General features: G+C 42.6%; 1 pseudogene across 1 annotated transcript; it reads left to right on the top strand.

Moving 5' to 3' along the window:
• The first annotated feature begins 627 nt into the window (after positions 1 to 627).
• LOC308260044 (protein FAM136A-like) lies at positions 628 to 15,964 on the top strand (annotated as a pseudogene). Its single transcript has 3 exons — positions 628 to 651; positions 14,921 to 15,262; positions 15,892 to 15,964. The product of its transcript is annotated as a protein FAM136A-like (transcript).
• The last annotated feature ends 4,966 nt before the right edge of the window (positions 15,965 to 20,930 follow it).

Here is a 20,930-nt window from a genome sequence, read left to right as displayed (position 1 = left end):
GATTCTGGAGATCCTACTAGTTGGGTCTAGTGTTAAGCATAGGTCTTCCCCCACATTTTCCACTGTTCAGAGCCTGAGTCTGTCTGAGCCTCTGTTATGTCCAACAGCAGACTCTATTCCACCTTCTCCAGGCAGACGGCAAAGTCCAAGACCCAGGGAGTTTATCGTGGCTGCACAAGTCCTTGGTGGTGCTGCACTGGTCATTCTCCTGGAGTAACTGTGACTTCACTTACAGTGTTATTAAGTGCTGCTATGGATCTTTGGAGAGTGTGTTAAGCTCAGCCACCAGTGCTGCAAGTTGTAGACTAAATCCCCTCCTTCGCTGGATTGAACTGCAAAATCTCAGACCCAGGGAGTTTATCATGGCTGTGTGAATCCCTGGGGGGAACCTCGTTGGGCGCTCTCCTGCAGGAACAATGGCTTCACTTATGGTTTTGGTGTGTACTGGTCTGGATCTCTAGAGGGCATGGTGGGCTCTGCCGCCACTGCTTCAAATTGTAGTTGGTGCTTGTGCAGGAGGAACTGATGACTTAAAATTCTGATGATCTGCAGCTGGCTACTTCAAGTTCTTGGTTGTTTTCCCGATCGTCCCTGTAGTCGGGTGCAGTGAGGCAAGATGGTGTCGCCATGGCGCCCTCGGCTTCGAGGCAGGTGGGTTTCTTTTCTGGTGTTGAGCTCTTCTCTGAATCCCTGGATGGTGTGGTGAGCTCAGCTGCCACTGCTCAGGTCCCTGGTTGTTTTCTTTTTCATCTCTGGAGTTGGGTGCTATGAGGCAAGATGGTGCCACTGTGGTGTCTGCCGCTGCAAGGCAGGCAGGTTTATTTTCTGCTCTTTGATTGGACTTCTAATCTCCATTTTTCCTGTCCCTTGTATCTATTGTTTTTATTCCTCTATGGATGGTATATTTTGGCTTTGTAGAATGCTGTTTTTGAGGGAACAGAGATTGGGTGTCAGCAGGACTGGTATGTGCTGCTTCCCTTGGTTGCCATCTCCCCAAAGTCCTAATTAGACTTTAAAAAATTTTGGGGGGAGACTTTCTACCTCCTGACTACACTCTCAGACCTATTTTTTATATTTTATTTGGAAACAGGGGCTCACTAAGTTGCTGAGAGCCTCACTAAGTAGCTGAGGCTGGCTTCGAACCTGCATGATCCTCCCATCTCACCCTCCCACGTACAGGTATTACAGGTGTGTGCCACCACGCCCAGCTCTAATTAGACATTTGGTGGTCAACCTCCTTTTAGGGCCAGCCATTTCATTTCACACAAAGTATGTAACTTACTAAGGGAAATAGATTTTCTTTATTCCCTTTCCATTCCTATTTAGAAAGTCCAGTCTAGTGCTGGGGTGCCTAAAACAGAAAACAAACATCACTGACTTTGTCCATGTCCAAAAGTCCTCCTCACAGAGGTATTTAAGCCATCCCTTGATAATAGGCAAGTTCAGTATAAGCCCCTGACTTGGTCAGACCAAGGACCTTTTTTAGTGCCTTTGGTGGATTGCCACTTAGCCATTACGGGATGGCCCTGGATCCAAGCAGCAGACTCAACACTTGTGCATCTCACTTATACACTTGCACTTACTATTCAAACACACCTAAATCCAAATCAACTGAATTCTGGTTTCATGTCTTTTCCTTTGCATACTACTTGGAGAATTCCCAAGGAGGTAATCAGCTCTCTTTTCTGCTATTCTTTTTTTTTTTTTTTGGTGGGTCTTGGGATGGAACCCAGAGGCATTTGACCTCCAAACTACACCCCTGCCCTATTTTTTATTCTTTATTTTGAAACAGGGTCTCACTAAGTTGCGGAGGGCCTCACTAAGTAGTGGAGGCTGTCTGTGAACCACGATCCTCCTGTCTCAGCCTCCCAAATGCTGGGATTACAAGTGTGCGCCACCATGCCCTATTTTTTCTTTTCTGATATTCTGATGGCAGAACCTGACTAAGCCTTGGGGTGGTCTACCATGATTCAGATGTCACTGCTGGATGGATAATGACCTGATATTTCTTTGACCTAAGACCTCAGCAGCTGTTTGCCCCAGAGTCGACTATCCCCGGTGGGAAAGAGGCCTCTGCCCTCAGTGGGTCAATGTCTGTGTGCCATCTCCTAAAACACAGACCGGATGAGGCAAAATGCCCTGGGTCCTGTCTCCAGGACAAGACCAGCTCCTGACTAGCTCTTGCCAAAATGTCAAGAAAAGAAGAACCCCCCCCCCCAAAGAAGAGACAGTGACTACAGTGGAAAGCAGATTTCTTTATTCACTAGTGAAGGCTCAGAAAGAAAAATCTTCATGTCTTAACCATGAATAAAGATTGCACAAGTTTTTGTATGCCCTTGGTACCCTAATATTGGGAGGGGAGGAGTTGGTGCCAGATTTACTTTACCTAGTGTAAGCAAGATACAGAAACAGAATAGCATTAGCCCATATATTATCTCCTCATCCATATGTCTTGTCTCTTATTTTGCAAATGGCCTAGGGAGGCCCTGCCTTGTTTACATTAAGGGGAGCCCCTGTAGGGTCTGTCTCCCAGCTGGTCTGGGGAGGGAGCCGCTCTGTTTACATTCAAGGGGATCTGGTCTGTTTTTCATCTTCCAAGCAAGCTGTTGGCCTACTAACAGCTAAGGGGGGATGGGAGTATGTGGAAGAATTTTTATTCTTCCCATCTTATGTCTGCATTCCTAACTAAGAATAATTCCAAGGTCCCAGCAGGACTCCTATATCAGAACCAGTGGGAAAACTGCTTCTTGGCAAGAGAAGAAAAACAGCCAGAAATCAGAATAAAGACAGTCAGAAAACTTGTTTGAATTGGAAACTGCACAAACAGATATTAGAACACAGCCTCATGCATTTCAACTGGTGAGTGGAGAGCTCAGGTGGGAGCTGTCTTGATGAGCGTTCCTTGGAGCTGGTGGCCATAGGACCTGAGAGCTCAGGATAAATATGGCTACCCTATCCCAGCTGGCATAAGAAAGAGAGAGGGGGGGTAGGGAGGGAGGGAGGAAGAGAGAGAGAGAGAGAGAACACACACCAGGTTTTACTTTATGGCACATGCCTATAATCCCAGTATTTGGGAGGCTGAGACAGAGGATATTTTGTTTGCTTTTCTGCTTTGTATGGTTTGTGTTTCTCTCACCACTTTTTCTATTCTCTCTCTCTCTCTCTCTTTTTTTTTTTTTTTTTGGTATGGGGATGGAATCCAGGAGCATTCTACCTCCCAGCTATACCCCAGCCCTATTTTTTATTCTTTATTTTGAAACAGGGTCTGAGTTGCAAAAGGCCTAAGTAGCTGAGGTTGTCCTCGAACCAGTATCCTCCTGTTTCAGCCTCCCGAATGCTGGGATTACAAGTGTGTGCCATCACACCCGGCTCTCTTCTTTCTTGTAAAAGTCATATTTCATTGTTCTATCTCTGTTTTGTTTTCTTTATCTATTTTTCTGCATTTAGGGCTTTCACTTTCTACCTCTCTTCTTTCTCTCTCCTTTGAAATATTCTAAAGCTGGGCGTGGTGGCGCACGCTTGTAATCCCCGCGCTTGGGAGGCTGAGACAGGAGGATCGCGCAGGTTCGAAGCCAGCCTCAGCTACTTAGTGAGGCTCTCAGCAACTTAGTGAGACCCTGTTTCCAAATAAAAAAAGGTCTGGGAGTATAACCTGGAGGTAGAAAGCCTCTGGGTTCCACCCCCAATACCACCACCAAAAAAAAAAAAAAAAAAAAAAAGTAATATTAATAGGCAGCTTGGTGCAGTTTCAATGAATCTTTATGACAAAGTCATTAGGAAATAGAAAGGGAAGAGAAGGAAAACAGCAGACCTGGCAGCCATGCTGGAGAGCCCAAAAATGGAACTATCCCTCACCTTAGACCCCGGCCTTTAAATACAGTTTTCTTATTGGTATTTTCTTATCAGCATTATGAAGGCAACAGGCTAGTAATTCATTTTTTTTTTTTTTGCCAGGTGACAGGTGATGCTTCTTTGTCTCTGAACTATACACTTACTAAGTGGAGAGGTCAATAATCTACCTTGTTTCCACCTCTATTGTATTGGGCTGTATTGGTTACTCCTCAACTTGGGGGCTATGTTTTTGGGTTTTTTTTTGCAGGTCTGGGGGATGGAACTCAGGGGCATTTGATCTCTGAGCTACACCTCCTATCCTATTTTTTATTCTTTATTTTGAAACCAGGTCTCACTGAGTTGCAGAGGGCCTCACTAAGTAGCTGAGGCTGTCTGCGAACCGCGATCCTCAGGTCTCAGCCTCCCGAATGCTGGGATTACAAGCGTGCGCCACCATGCCTGGCTGGGGGTTATGAAGTAACACAGAGTTCACATTTCTTATTCCTAGGCCAGATCACAAACAAGAGGAGGTAAACAGAGGCACCGACTGCCTTTCCAAGGCCAAAGGCTTAAATTGTCTCTACAACTTTGAAGGCAAAAAAAGGTCTTAGTTTTCTTTATATTCTTACTATAGTTTAGTCTTTGAACAAAGGGTAGAGAGAGAAGGGAGTTCTGCAGTGTAACAGCTGCCACCCCTCCCTGCCAGAGTGCCCGCATGGCACTTAGACTCTGACTGCTTTTATATTTTGGAAATCAATACCAGAGCAACTTTACAGTAGTGGTACACTTTTCTTTGTTTTTTGGGTGGTACTGGGGACTGAACCAACAGCTTTCTACCTCCGAGCTACATTCCCAGACCTTTTTATTTCTTGGTTTGAAACAGGATCTTTCTAGGTTGCTGATAGTCTCACTACATTGCTGTAGTGAGTGAACCTGTGATCCTCTTGTCTCAGCCTCCTACGTATTGGGATTATAGGCATGTGCCACCACACCCAGCCCATGTTCTTTTTCTTTTCTTTCTCTCTCTTTTTTTTTTTTTTTTTTTTGCGGGTCTGGAATGGAACCCAGGGGCATTTGACCTCCGAGCTACACTCCCTGCCCTATTTTTTATTCTTTATTTTGAAACAGGGCCTCACTGAGTTTCAGAGGGCCTCGCTAAGTAGCTGAGGTTGTCCGTGAACCGCGATCCTACAGTCTCAGCCTCCCGAATGCTGGGATTACAAGCGTGCACCACCACGCCCGGCTTTCTTTCATTTTTTTGTGGTACTGGGGATTGAACTCAAGGGCATTCTAAATCTGAGCTACAAGCTGGGCATGGTGGTGCACGCTTGTAATCCCTGTGCTTGGGAGGCAGAGACAGGAGGATCTCAGGTTCGAAGCCAGCCTCAGTTGGTTTAAGAGACCCTGTTTCCAAATAAAATATAAAATAGGTCTGAGAGTGTAGCTTGGAGGTAGAAGGCCCTTGGGTTCCATCCCCAGTACCACCCAAATCAATCAAATCAAATCAATCAATCAATCTGAGCTACACCCCAGTCCTTATTTTTGTTTGGAGGTCTTCTTAGGTTGTTGAGGGTCTCACTATGTACCTGAGGCTGCCTTTGAACTGGTGGTCCTCCTATCTCAGCTTTGCAAATACTTGAATTATAGGCATGTGCCACACACCTGGCTCCCTATTATTTTGAAATAGTGTCTTAATAAGTTTCTGAGGCTAAGCCTCCAACCTGAGATCCTCCTTTCTCAGCCTCCTAAGTACTCCCCCAAGCCACACCCCCAGGCCTATTTTATTTCATTTTTTAAAAATTTTGAAACAGGGTGTTGCCAAGTTGCTGACACTAGCCTTAGACCTGTGATCCTCCAGTCTCAGCCTCCCAAATACTGGGATTATAGGCATGTATAATAAAGTCTGGTTCTCTCTCTCTCTCTCTCTCTCTCTCTCTCTCTCTCTCTCTCTCATTGTATTGGGTATCAAAGTCAGGGCACTCTATCACTGAGCTACATCTTTATCTCTTTATTATTATTATTTTTTTTGTCTGGTACTAGGAATTGAACCCAGGGGCATTCTATCTCTACCTACATTCTAAGCCCTTTTTATTTTTTGTTTTAAAACAAAATCTTTCTAGGTTGCTGAGTCTCATTATGTTGCTCAGGCTGTGTGTGTGTGTGTGTGTGTGTGTGTGTGTGTGTATTACTGGGAATTGAACTCAGGGGCTTTCTACCTCTGAGCTATACCCCCTGCCTGATTTTATATTTTATATTTTTTTGTGTTACTGGGGATGGAACCCAGGGGCTTTCTACCTCTGGGTGACACTCTCAGATCAGTTTTATATTTTATTTGGAAACAGGGTGTCACTAAGCTGCTGAGAGCCTCACTAAGTAGCTGAGGCTGGCTTTGAACTGTAGGGGTGCTGGAAAGTAGGCTGGAAGAAGTGCATTTTCCCCCAGTATGAAAAGTTAACTAGAGAAGTCTTCTTCCATATTAGGATTAGAAATAAGGTATTAAAATATAGAGTTAAGATATAGAAGTAAGGTAGGATTGGAAATAGAATGAAGATCCATAAGCCCAGCTGCCCAGGTTGCAGGATTCAAGGACGAGGGTAGGGGACCCACAAGGTCAAAGCCTCTAATCTCCAGCTTGCCGGCCAAGGTCTTTGTAAATGGGACCCCATCCCCCATATCTCTGAGCTAGATCCGCAAACAAGGCCAGGCTAATCTGCTCTCCAGGCAGATTCTTCAGTGCAGAGATAAGCCTGGCCCAGCCAAGGTGGGTGGGAAAGGCAGAGCAGGCTCTGACGTGTATGGATGCATGTTTTAAAATTATTGGTTGTACTTGTTTGTCCTTGTATCTGATTGGTTGTATTCTAAGGTTGGCGGGCTCGAACTTTTGGCGGGCTCTGACGTGTGTAACCACTCCCTCGTGTGTAACCACTCCCTCGTAGGTTTATAAAATTCAGAGCGTGGAGTGGGGAGGGGTCGAACCTCGGCCATAGTGTCTTGGTCTCGACCCCTGGCTAGCCGGGACAGAGCTGCAGCACAATAAACCTCGCTTGCATTTTACATCTCTTGTGAGTCCTTTGATATTTGGGTTGGTGGGCAATTCTTGGACCCTTTAGAACCTGCGTGATCCTCCTGTCTCAGCCTCCCAAGTACTAGGATTACAAGTGTGCGCCACCACGCCAGGCTTCTTTATGTTTTTAGTTTGAAAACAGAGTCTCACTAGGTTGATGATGAGAATCTCGCTACTTACTGAGGGTGTCCTTGAATCTACAATCTTCTTAAGTTCTGGAATTACAGACATGTGCCACTGCACCCAGCTTCTCAGGCTATCTTTGAATCTCTGATCCTCTTGTCTCAGCTTCTCAAGTACTGGGATTATAAGCCTGTCATATCACCTACCCTAGATCATGTTCTTTTTTTTTTATTTGTGGCACTAGGGGTGGAACCCAGGGGCCTTCTATCTTCAGGCTATACCCTCAACCTTATTTTATTTTTTATTTGGAAACAGGGCTCACTAAATTGCTCAGGCTGTCCTCAAATCTGCAATCCTCCTGTCTTAACCTCTCAAGTACTGGGATTATGAGTGAGTCACCATGCCTAACCCCTCTTTTTTTTTTTTTTTTTTGAAGTACTTGGTTGGGAACCCAGGGACATTCTACCTCTGACTTCACCCCTAGCCCGCTCGCTCGTTCGTTCGTTTTCTTTCTTTCTTTCTTTCTTTCTTTCTTTCTTTCTTTCTTTCTTTCTTTCTCTCTTTCTCTTTTCTTTTCTTTTCTTTTCTTTCTCTTTCATTCTGCAGTACTGAGGATGGAACTTAGGTGAATTCTACCTCCAAGCAATACCCCCAGCCCTATTTTTTATTCTTTATTTTGAAATAGGATCTCACTGAGTTGCAAATGGCCTCACTAAGTAGCTGAGGCTGTCCGTGAACTGTGATCCTCCTATCTCAGTCTCCTAATGCTGGGATTACAAGTGTGTGCCACCATGCCAGGCTCCAGCCCCCCTTTTGTTTTTATTTTGAAACAAGATCTCACTATAGCCAAGGGACTTGCTAATTTGCTGAGGCTAGCCTCAAACCTGTGATCCTCTTGTCTCAGCCTCCCAAGTACTACAATTATAGGCATGCACCACCATACTTGACCTCTTTTTTCTTAATTAACTATATTGTTATCATCACTTAGAACTATATATAATTTTTGCTTTTACATTCATGTTGTGATTATTAGTACCGAGGATGTCCTAGTTGAGACCTGGTGTTCAATACCGTATTTAGAGCCAGGCATGGTGGCACATACTTGTAATCCTAGTACTTGGGAGGCTTAGCCAGGAAGATCTCAGGTTTGAGGACAGCCTCAGCAATTTAGTGAGGTTCTCAGAAGTCTAGTGAGACCTTGTTTCCAAATAAAAAATCAAATTGGTCTGGGGGTGTAGCTCAGGCAGAATGCCTCTGGGTTCAATTCCCAGTACCACACTACACCACACAACACAACAAAACAAAAATCTGTATTTAGGTCAGCCATTGTGGCACAGGCTTGTAATCTCAGTACTTGGGAGGCTGACAGAAGGATTGAAGGTTTGAAGCCAGCCTCAGCTATTAAGTGAGGTCTTTTGCAATTTAGTGAGACAAAATAAAGAATAAAATATCAAAATAAAGAATAAAAATAGGGCTGGAGGTGTAGGTCAGAGGTAGAATGCCCCTGAGTTCATTATCTAGTACCACAAAACAAAACAAAAACTGTATTTAGTTCCTGGCTGGATGTTGTTATTGAAGTTGTTAATTGTTGATTTTGGTGTGTTTTAGGGTTAGGAATCTTATAAAAGGCACCTGATATCTATTCTAATGTTGTATATTATTTACCACAGTGATTGCTGGATTTTCCCCCCCCCCTTTTGTCTGTGAGTTCCTGGAAGTCTAGTGCAACACTACACATTCCTAGGTAGATTTTCTGCTGCTGAAATATATCCCAAGCCAGCTAAAAGATGTTGTACCTTGAAACACTACTCTTCATTAAAGAACTAGCAGGGGAACTATTTATACAAAGCAGTGCAAATCAAAGAACCCTGAAAACATGAGAAAACAAGCTAACAAGACATCAATAAATACAGCCTCAGAACAATGGAATTTACAGATGTGGAGGTACAGAAAATGTCAGAGGGTGAATTCGTATTTTTGTGATCAACTTGATCCAAGAGCTATAAGGTGACATAGGAATTAAATCAAAGACACTATATAGGGGGTAAATAAAGAAATTAACACTCAGAAAATGAACCAAAAAATACTAAATGAAATGAAGGATATAATAGCTCAAATAAAAATTTCAGTAGGCAGCATCACAGTGGGCTGGATCGCGTGAAAAATCAAGTCTTTGATTTAGAAGGCAGTGCATCTAAATTGGAACACTCAGACAATAATAAAGAAAAATAAGAGTCTATGATAAGAGCATTCAAGAAGTCTTGAAACATCAAAAGGAATTGAGAAAGGTATGGAGGTATTCCAAGAGAATACACAACTTCTTCAGATAAATGGTAGCAGAGAATTTGGAAAATAAAAAAAGACATTCATGTACAGAATACATTCAGAACCCCAAATAAACAAGACCACAAGAGAACCTCTCTATTCTACATTATAACCAAGAATAAAATTCTAAAAGCATTAAGAGAAAAAGATAGGTCATAAACAGGAGTGATTCAATATGAATCACCCCAGATTTCTCAATCCAAATTCTAAAAGTCACGAAGGCTTGGTGAGATATATTACAAACCCTGAAAGAAAACAATTTCCAACCAAGAGTGGTATATCCTGCAAAGCTATTTTTGAAAATTGACAGAGAAATAAAACTCTTTCATAAGAAGCAGAAACTGAAAGAATTCATGACTACTAAGCCAGCTCTACTGAAATAACATTAAATAAATAATACACAAAGAAGAAATGAAAAATAAACTCCGAAGCCAGAGAGGGTCCAATTTCATTAGAAGAGCAACTAGATAAAGGAGAACTAAAACTAAATCAAATACAAGATATAATTGCAAATTATAGAAAATAAGAAGCACATCTATATTTTAACATGGAATGTAAATAAATGTTCTCAACTCTCCAGTTGAAAGACATAGTCTGGTAAAGTGGGTTAAAAAATAAAATTCAACTACATGCTATTTATCATAAACTCATTTCACTGGCAAAGATATTTATAGGGTAAATGTAAAAGGATAGAAAAAGGTATTCCATGCAAATGGAGGCTGAAAGCAAGCAAAAGTATCTACTGTCATATATGACAAAACTTTTAAGACAAAACTTAATAGATTTTAAGACAGAACTTATAAGAAGAGACAGAGAGTCACTTCTTAATGATGAATAAAATAACCTAACAAAAATATAATGACTATAAGTATTTATGCCCCAAATGTTGGTGTACCCACTTACATTAAAAAAATCTACTTAAGCCAGGCGTGGTGGTGCACGCTTGTAATCCTAGCATTTGGGAAGCTAAGACCGGAGGATCACGGTTCGTGGACAGCCTCAGCTACTACTTAGGCCCTCTGCAACTTAGTGAGACTCTGTTTCAAAATAAAGAATAAAAAATAGGCCAGGGGTTTAGCTCGGAGGTCGAATGCCCTGGGTTCCATCTTCAGACCCTCGTTAAAAAAAAAAAAAACTCTACTTAACATTAAGACTCAGATAGACTTCGGAGATCAATATGAAGTCCTCAGAAAATGGAGCAGAACTATTTATGACCTGGCTATATCACTTCTGAGTATCTTACCAAGGGAATTGAAACCAGAGTACTATACAGATACATGTGGATCTATGTTTATAGCAACATAATTCACAATATCCTATTTATGGAATTACCCTAAGTGTTCAGTGACAGATTAATATATTACAAAATTATGGAATATATAAAATGGAACTCTAATGAGCTGTAAAGATGAAAAATATGTGATTTTCAGAAAAAATGGATAAAACTAGAGAATATTATGACATGTGAGATTAGTCAGCCACAAAAAATGAAGTGTCAGATATTTTCCCTCATGTGGAAGCAATGGAGAAAATGGGATACAAAAGGGACTCCAGGCAAAGGAGGAAAATCCCTAGTGGAGTGATGAAGGGGGACCATGGGAGCAAATTGGTGGGAGGGACATCTGATGGAAACACTTCAATGGACATGATGTACATATATAAAATTATCAATGCCAATCTTAATATCATGTATGGGGAAGAGGAAGGAGCGGGACAGGAGCCAGGAAAAAGCTTATGAAGTGCCATGTATGTGTATATCTCTATCACTTGAGCCTCATCATGATGTATGATTAAATGAGCCAATAAAAAGCCGGGTGTGGTGGCGCACACTTGTAATCCCAGCATTTGGGAGGCTGAGAGAGGAGGATCATGGTTCGAGGACAGATTCAGCTACTTAGTGAGGTCCTTTGCAACTCAGTAAGAACCTGTTTCAAAATAAAGAATAAAAAATAGGGCTGGAGGTGTAGCTAAGAGGTAAAATTCCCCTGGTTTCAACACCAGTAGTGCAAAACAACAACAATAACAACAACAAAAACAAAATGCACCAATAATAAAAAAAAAAATAAGTCAGTCAGGCGTGGTGGTACATGCTTGTAATCCCAGCATTTGGGAGATTGAGACTGGAGGATCGTGGTTTGTGAACAGCTTCGGCTACTTAGGCCCTCTGCGACTTAGTGAGACCTTGTTTCAAAATAAAGAATAAAAAATAGGGCAGGGGGTGTAGCTTGGTGGTCGAATGCTCCTGGGTTCCGTCCCCAAACCCACAAAAAAGAAAAAACAAAGTCAGACTCCATTACAAGGATACTGGTAGACTTCAACACACTTGTATCACAATTATATAGATCATCTAGACAAAAGATCAGTAAAGACTTAACACCAAAACAAACCCCCCAAACCCTCAAAGTCACAAAAACAAATAACAGTAAAAAAAAAAAAAAAGGGCTACTGAAATAGACACTTCTTACAAAAAGAAATGCAAATGGCCAAAAAATATGTGAAAAAATGTTCAACATTCTTAGCAATCAAGAAAATGCAAATCAAAACTACCCTGAGATTTCATCTAACTCCTAGAATGGCAATCATCAAAAATACAAACAATAATAAATGCTGGTGAGGGTGTGGGGAATTAGGGACTCTTACACACTGTTGGTGGGATTGTAAATTAGTACAACTATTATAGAGATCAGTGTGGAGGTTCCTCAAAACACAAGTGTAATGGTCTGAATTTATAATGTCCCCCTAGCCCTTACAGAAACAAAGTAGTAATGTTGGAAGTGGGGCTTAGTTGCTGAGGAAGGATTCCTGGGGATATGACCTTGGGGACTATATATGGTTCTCTCCTCCACTTGCTTGCTCTCTGCTTCCAGCCTCTGTGATGTGAGAGCAGAGCCTAGTGCTTCCCCTCTCTCTGTTTCCTGCTGCCATGCCCTGACCTCTGCATACCCACCTGACATGGATTGGATCTCTAAATCTCCAAAAACTGTGGTCAAATAAATGTTTCTTCCTATAAGTTGTGTGGTCAGTTGGTTTGGATTAGGGCAGTGAGAATATTGTCTGAGACAGAAATTGGTACCAGGAGTGGGGTTACTGCTATTTCTAAGTCTGAACATGTGTTTTGTGAGTCTTTGGAACTGGTTTGTGAGATAAATTTGGATGGGACAGAAGGTGGCTAAAAAGGTGAGTGGTAGAGAATGTTCTCAAGAATTCAGAGGGCAAAGAGGACTCCATTGGAAAATGGAAGAGATGCTACATGTGTTACATTTTGGCAAAAAACTTATTGGCATTTTGCTCATGTCTTGTAACTTTGTATGAATTTATTTATTTATTTATTTATTTATGTGAGTCTGGGAATGGAAACAAGGGACCTTGGATCTCTGATCTGTGCACCCCCTGCCCTATTTTTTATTCTTTATTTGAAACAGGGTCTCACTAAGTTGAGGAGGGCCTCACTAAGTAGCTGAGGCTGTCCGTGAATGGCGATCCTCCGGTCTCAGCCTCTCAAATGCTGGGATTACAAGCATGCGCCGCCATGCCTGGCTTATTTATTTATTTGCAGGTCTGGGGATCGAACCTAGGGACATTTGACCTCAGAGCTACACCCCCTGCCCTATTTTTTTATTCTTTTTAATTTGAAACAGGGTCTTACTACGTTGCGGAGGATCTCACCAAGTAGCTGAGGCTGTCTGCAAACGATGACGCTTGGATCTCAGCCTTACGAGTGCTGGGATTACAAGCATGCGCCACCATGCCTGGCTGTATGATTTTAAAGATGATTGATTGAGATGGCAGATGAAGTCTTAAAATAGAGTATCCAAATTGCACTGTAGATATTGACGTCTGTGTTCAGTGAATTCAGCACTGTTTTGGTCCCTTCCTCTTTCTATGCCCCTATTCCTCCCTTTTGGAATGTAAATGTTTGTTTTGTGCCCAGATTGGATGTATGTAACTTGATTTTTGTTTTTGCAGGGACTCATAGCCAAAAGTTTATCTTGAGTCTCAGAGGAGACTTTGGACTTTGGGCTTTTGAACTATGGGAGCTCTTGGAGATGGACTAAATGCATTTTGCATTGTGATGTGTAGTGGTCCTATTGACTGGCTTGGACTTCTTGCCCTTGCCGCTGTTGGGGAGCTTGGTCCACATCTCCTTCACATTCTCCATCACTTTGTTGCAGTGCCTGTCAAAGGCCTTTACGTGGCCCAGGAGATTCTTGTGGTTTCAGCAGTTGATGAGCACTTTAGTTGTCCATGAGCTCTACGGGTTTAGGGGAAGAGTATAATGGTTTGGATATAGAATGCCCCCCTACCCCTCACAGAAATAAGGAAGCCATGTTGGAAGTCGGGCTTGGTTGCTAAGGAGAATTCCCTGAGGCTGTGGCCTTGGAGACAATATATATTTCTCTCCTCCCCTTGTTTGCTCTCTGCTTCCTGTCTCTGATGTGAGAGTGGACCCCAGTGCTCTCCCTCTGTCTGGTTCCCACTGCCCTGCCCTGAGCTCTGTGCACCCACCAGACATGGGCCGAAAAATCTAACAAAAACTCTGAGCAAATAAATATTCCTTCCTCTAAGTTGTGTGGTTAGTTGTTTGGGATTACAGCAGTAAAAATACTGTCCCAGACAACTAGAAATGGAACTACCATATGACTCAGCCACACCACTTCTTGGTATCTTTCTATAAGAGTTGAAGTTAGAACACTATAATCATAGGCATTTATGGTTGTACAAACTTGTAATCCAGCACTTGGGAGGCTTAGATAGGAGGGTGGCAGGTTTGAGGATAGCCTCAGAAATGTAGGAAAACGTAGCAAGAATCTCAGCAATCAAATGAGATCCTGTTTCAAAAAGTAATACGGCCTGGGGGTATAGTTTGGAGATCGAATGCCCCTGTGTTCAATCCCCAGCACTCTTCCCAAGAATACTATAGTAATTCATGCATATCAATCTTTACTGAAGCACAGTTCACAGTAGCCAAATTGTGGGACCAATCTAGGTGTCCATCAACAGATGAATGGGTAAAAAAATGTGGTAAATAAACACGGAGTTTTAGTCAGCCATAAAGAAGAACAAAATTGTGGCATTTGCAGGAAAATAGATGAAACTAGAGAATATTATGTTAAGTGAGATCCGCCAGTCATAGAATGCCAAGGGTCATATGTTTTATCTCATATGTGGAAGTTGAATGAAAATAGTCAGCAAAATGACTTCAGTTAAATGAGGAGAGAAACCAGTAGAATAGCAGAAGGGATTGGGGGATGGGAGTGAGGAGGGGATAAAAGAGGATTAAAGAAGGGAACCGTTCAAATAAAGTTGCATCCAGCCGGGCGTGATGGCGCGCGCTTGTAATCCCCGCACTTGGGAAGCTGAGACAGGAGGATCACACAGGTTCAAAGCCAGCCTCAGCTACTTAGTGAGGCTCTCAGCAACTTAGTGAGACTCTGTTTCCAAATAAAATATAAAAAAGGTCTGGGAGTATACCCCGGAGGTTGAAAGCCTCTGGGTTCCACCCCCAGTACCACACACACACACAAAAAATGTTAACCAAAATAAAGTTGCATCCAGGTGGGCACTGGCGCTGCGCAGCACGGGGGCGCCCTGGTGGAGCTGCAGCAGCTCCGGGTGCAGGAGGCAGTGGTCTCCATGGTGAAGAGTGTGGAGAGAGAGAACATCTGGAAGATGCAGGGCCTCATGTTCCTCTGCAGTGTCAACTGCTGTGAGGACAACCAGGCATCCATGCAGCAGGTGTCCCAGTGCATTTAGCGCTGCCACACACCCCTGGCTCAAGCCTAGAGCGAGCTGGAGAAGTTCCAGCACCACCTGGCCTGGTGTACCATGCACTGCAATGACAAAGCCAAAGATTCAATGGCCACAGGGAGTAAGGAGCTTCAGGTAAAGCGGCGGCTGGACAGTTGTGTAACCAAGTGTGTGGATTGTTGCAGGGGATAGGTTGGGGGGAAAGGTGCGTGGTGTGTGTGTGGAAAAGTAACCCCCCCCCCACTATCACACAGACAGACAAACAGAAAAACCGTGGATTCTTGTCCTAAGCTAAGAATAAGTATTCATCGCTTGGACAGCTGCTGAAGATTTAAAGAAGTTTATTAAAAAGATAGAAATATAGAGATAGTTACAGCCCTGTGCCGGAGCGGGGCACAGGGGGGCAATTTGAATGAAAATGCCAACGAACTCCAGTTTACTGAGTTTTTATCCTAAGTCCAGCAGGTCCCTCTGATTTTGGAGATCATGTTACCCCTTATCTCCAACCCCGGCTCTGCTTCTGTTATCTCTCCAGCCGAATTTATGGCCTAAAGGGGGAGACATCTCTGTCTCCAAACACAGGCCCAGATTTATGGCCTGAGAGGGAGGCATCTCTGTCTCCAGACACAAGCTTTTACCTTTTGTCTTCTCCCCCAAAATGTGTTAAATTGTTCTTAGGAATGCAAGGACATGTTAGCTAACCCTGGCTTTCTTAGTAAAGAAGACATATTTCAAGATTGGACATCTTTCCCAGTATTGACACATTAATACATTTTCAACCCTCTTCCCAATACCAGTACATGGATGACCACATGCACCTCATCCCAACTATGACCAAGAAGATGAAGGAATCTCTCATCCATTGGGAAATAAAGTTGTTGCCAGTGGCCATGAGGCTCACACCACGCCCGGCTTGAATAAGAACTTTGAAAGGTTCCCTGTGTCTATCCTTTACTGCCGATCAACATGTGGATTCTTAATGCATTTCAGCTGGGAGACCATTGCAAAAACATGAAAAGCAATGTCACAGTGAACAGCAGAGCCTCCTTCGCTGGCATATGGGCTCTTGGGCTTTCTGAGGTAGAGTGACAGGGCAATCTTAGTGACACTTTCCTCTCGAAGGAAAGGGCTTTGGGTTGTGACATTTATATAAACCAGTATCTGGGAATAAACAATGGAGTAAGAGCTGCTGGCTAGTTAAGAGACCTATGAAGTACTGGACTTGGAAAACCTTGGTTTTCATAGAACATACTGGAATAAAAGCCTAAACCCATCATGGGTTACTTGGCCCTCTGAGTTAACAGGAGCATCCAGAAGGTCAAAGAACAAGCAGCTTGAGATGGGACAAGCTAACTCCTTTAGAGCAGAGGAGGGGCACGCACACCCCACCCTTTACCATATACCATTTTTACCTGCGGCTTTTGCAACATGCTATGTTCCTGCCCCAGCATGGCATCTTATCTTTTGGATAAGGACCATGTTGTCTTTTTTTTTCTTTCTTTCTGGGTCTGAGGGTGTGACCCAGGGGCATTCAATTTCCAAGCCACACCCCCTGCCCTATTTTTTATTCTTTATTTTTAAACAGGGTCTCACTAAGTTGCAGAGGGCCTCACTAAGTAGCTGAGGCTGTCTGCGAACTGCAATCCTCCGGTCTCAGCCTCCTGAATGCTGGGATTACAAGCCTGTGCCACCATGCCTGGCCCATGTTTTCTTTTTTTTTTGTCTTTTTTTTAACACATTTTTTAATTGGTGCACTGTATTCATACATCATAATGGGATTAAAAAAAAAACTTTTGTAGACATACATGCACACATCGCCCAGTTAGCCCCTACCCGATCCCCACCCTATTCCCTCCCCATCCCTCCTTCCCATGCTTGGTTTAGTGGTTGACATCTAGTATTATAGCAATTTATCCAAAATTAACAATGATAATCTCACATAACAGTTTCATTTGTCTGATTCCAAGCTTTTGATGACTTAAAGATAACATTTCAATATTTCTTTTTTGCTTTCTTTCTTACCAGAGAATATTTTTTCTTTTTTCTTTTTAGGTGAAACTATCATACATTTAGTTATTTATTTTTCAGAAAAAATCTATCCTAATCTGGAATATGGACTCTATATACCCAAAACGATCTTGAAAAAGATATATATTTTCTGATTTCAAACCATATAAAGCTACAATAATTGAAACAGTGTAGTACTGTTATAAAGGCAGATATGTAAACCATTGGAGTTAAATAAAAGCCTAGAGATAAATTCTTCCATATATTGTCAAGTTATTTTTGACAAGGTTTCCACGAACATTTGGTGGGGGAAATAATAATCTTTTAAATAAATATTGTTGAAAAATAATAATTACATGAAAAAGAATAAAATTGGACACTTGCCTAACACCATATACCAATATTAACTCAAAATAGATAAAAGACCTAAATATAAATCTTAAGACTATAAACTTTTAGAAGAAAATCTGGGTCATAAAACCTCACAACATTGAAATTGGCAGTGATTTCTTGTATATGATTTCAATGGCACAGGCAACAGAAGGGTAAACAAACTCCCTAAAAAATAAAAACAATATTGTATATCCAAAGACAATGTAAACAGAGTTAAAAGTAACTGATAGAATGGGGTAAAATATTTCCAAATGCTATATCTGAAGGTATATTAATATTCCAACTAGAAATCCTAAAAATTAGCAACAATAAAAGCAAACAATACAATTTAGAGATAGGTAAAAGACTAACATAAATAATGAATCTCCACAGATAACCAATCTTAGTTGTCTGTTGGATGGAAAATCTTGTTTCCCTGGATCTGGTGTGTGTTACCTATTTCTTCTTTGTAGTTAATCTCTTTGAGTATTTTCTCTAGTGCTGGTTTTGAAGACATAAATTCCTTCAGTTTCTGTTTGTCATGGAAGCTTCTTATTTCCCCATCTAATTTGATAGAAAGTTTTGCTGGGTAGGAAATTTTTGGCTGGATATTGTTTTCTTTCAGAGTTTGGAATATGTTACTCCAAGCCCTTCTGGCTCTCATAACTTGGTTTGGGAAGTCTGGAGTGATTCTAATTGGTTTGCCTCTGAATGTCACTTGGCCCTTTGTTTTTGTTGCCTTTAAGAAACTCTGCTTGGCTTTCACATTGGTCATTTTGACAATTATGTGGCATGGGGATCCTCTTCTCTGATTCTGTCTAAAGGGAGTTCTTTAAATTTCCTGGACTTGTGTTTTGACCTCTTGCTCTATGTTTGGAAAATTTTCTGCTATGACTTCCTTGAAGAGATTGTTGATCCATTTGGTTTCACCTTCTTTTCCCTCCTCTATTCCAATTATTCTTAGGTTAGCTCTCTTAAAATGGGCCCATATTTCTTCAATGTCAGATTCCTGCTGTCAGATTTTTTTTTCTAAATTAGAAACTATGCATTCATTTTTGGAGTGATTGTCTTCTAAGAGTGAGATTCTATTCTCCATGTGGCCTAATCGGTTGTTTGTACTTTGAATTGAGGACTTTACTTCATTAATTGCATCCTTTATCTCTTTTTGGCTCTCTCTGAATTCTTTTCGAAACATCTCTATTATTTCTACAGTTATTTTCCTCATTTGATCTTCTAGAAATCTCTGAATTTCTATTTTATCAGGTTCTGATGTTGTGGGGTTGTGGGCATTCATTGCTCCATTGTTATTCCTCGTTCCCATGATTTCGGAAGTTTGTGCCTTCTCTGGGTTCTTCCCTTGGGACACTATGACTTCACTTAAGGTGCTCTGGATCTCGAGTCTGTGGTATCTCAGTCACCACGACTCCTTTACTAGGTTGTATCGCAGCGTCTCAGACCCAGGGAGTCAATCGAGGCTGCTTTAGACTGTGGGGGGTGCCAGGTTGGGCATTCTCCTATGGTGTGATATCTCTGCCACCGCCACTCCCCCACTGGGTCAAGTCCCTGGGAGTGCAGTACTGGGATTTCTCCTCTAGGGGCTGCAATTTGACTCAGGGTTGTTGAGTGCGCTGATGGAGCTGTAGTGGACTTGGTGAATTTGCTGCTGCTGCTGCCGGTGGCAATATGGCGCCGCTGTCATGCCCTCGGCCGTGAGGCTGGTGTATGTCTTCTTTGGTTTTGCGCTCCGCTCTGAGTCCCTGCAGGGTGTGCTGAGCCCAGCCACTGGGAGCTTTAGATGCTCCCTGCGCCAAAAAATCTGCTGAATTCCGCCTGGCTGTTCTGCAGCGGCTCACCTCGGCTTGCTGTCTGCCGCTCCTCTCTGGAGCCTGGTGGGCTGTTGAGTGTGTTGGTCTGGTACCGTCCGGTGAGCTAGTTGCCGCCGCCGGCAGTATGGTGCTGCTGCTTCGTCCTCGACCGTGAGGCCGGCGTTTCTCCTCTCTGGTTCTGAGCTCCGTTCTGAGTCCTCCTCCTCTCTGGAGCCTGGTGCTGCCCCTTTTGTCTTTTAACTGAACTCTGGCTGAATGGGGTGAGGCAGTCAGCCCCTGGGTGCCCTGCTTTCTGTCTGTCCTGAGACCCTATTTCCTCCCATGTTTTCTTTTTACCAAGTTACTACTTGAATAATATCACCTGTGTTCTGGGTCAGGGCTTGTGATATATTTTCCTAGTGGTTTGGTGTTTTTTTTTTTTTTTTTTGGTGGTGGTACTGGGGTTCCTGGAAGCCCTTCTACCTCCGAGCTACACTCCCAGACCTATTTTTACATTTTTATTTGGAAACAGGGTCTCCTAAGCCAGTGCGCGGGGCTGGCTTTGAACCTGCGCGATCCTCCTGTCTCTGCCTCCCAAGCACGGGAATTACAAGTGTGCACCACCACGCCTGGCAAGTGGTTTGGTTTTAAAGTTTCATTGTCTCCCCACTATTGTGTTTTCTTTCCTTGTATCTGGGCAGTGAATATATTATTTTCTCAGTATGCTTCTCCTTGTTATGTGTGAAATAAATTTCTTAAAATGTCAAAAAAAAAATAAAATAAAGTTGCATCCATATGAGAAGGTTTCACTACCAATCTGACCAACGTGTATGGGGAGGAAGAAAGGGTGTGGGCACTTGAGGTCTGGCTGTGAGGCCTGGAAGGAGCAGGTTAAGAACAAAGGACTTCCTGGCCTGCTGTTAAACCCACCAATGGGAGAAATACATGACTGTATTGCCCTCCCTCCCTCATAACACCCCATAAAAAATCTGAATTTGTTTTGTTTTTGATACTGGTTTTTGAACTCAGGGACATTCTGCCTCCAAGATATACCCCCAGCCCTTTCTGTTTTTGAAACAGGGTCTAAGTTGTTGAGAGACTTCCTAAGTTGCTGAGATTGACCCTGAACCTGTGATTTCCCCCTTGTCTCACCCACCCACATATTGGGATTATGGGGTTGTGGTTTCAGTATCTGAATTTGGAAGGGACACATGCACTCAAATCAGAGGACTAATATCTAAAATACTTATCCATATGAAAAAGGCAGACAATCCAATAAAAAATAAGAGACATGAACAGGCACTTTATAGAGAGGATACTGAGATATCCCATATTATGAAAATTTGTTCAACATCATTAGTAAGCTAAGGACACTAGTTAAAACCACAGTGAGGTACTACAATACCTCCAACAGATAGTTAATTTTTTTTCTGTGTGTGTGGTACTCGGGATGGAACCCAGGCGCTTTCTATCTCCTGGCTACACTCTCAGCCCTATTTTATATTTTATTTGGAAAAAGGGTCTCACTAAGTTGCTGAGAGCCTAAGTAGCTGAGGCTGGCTTCAAACCTGTGCCAGTCCTCCTGTCTCAGCCTCCCATGCACTGGGATTACATGCCTGCGCCACCATACCCAGCCTCAAATAGTTAAAATTATA

This window comes from Muscardinus avellanarius, assembly GCF_963383645.1.
Source record: "Muscardinus avellanarius genome assembly, chromosome: 3".
Taxonomy (NCBI): Eukaryota; Metazoa; Chordata; class Mammalia; order Rodentia; family Gliridae; genus Muscardinus; species Muscardinus avellanarius.
Note: the sequence above shows the minus strand (reverse complement) of the source record. Positions and strands in the feature narration are given on the sequence as shown.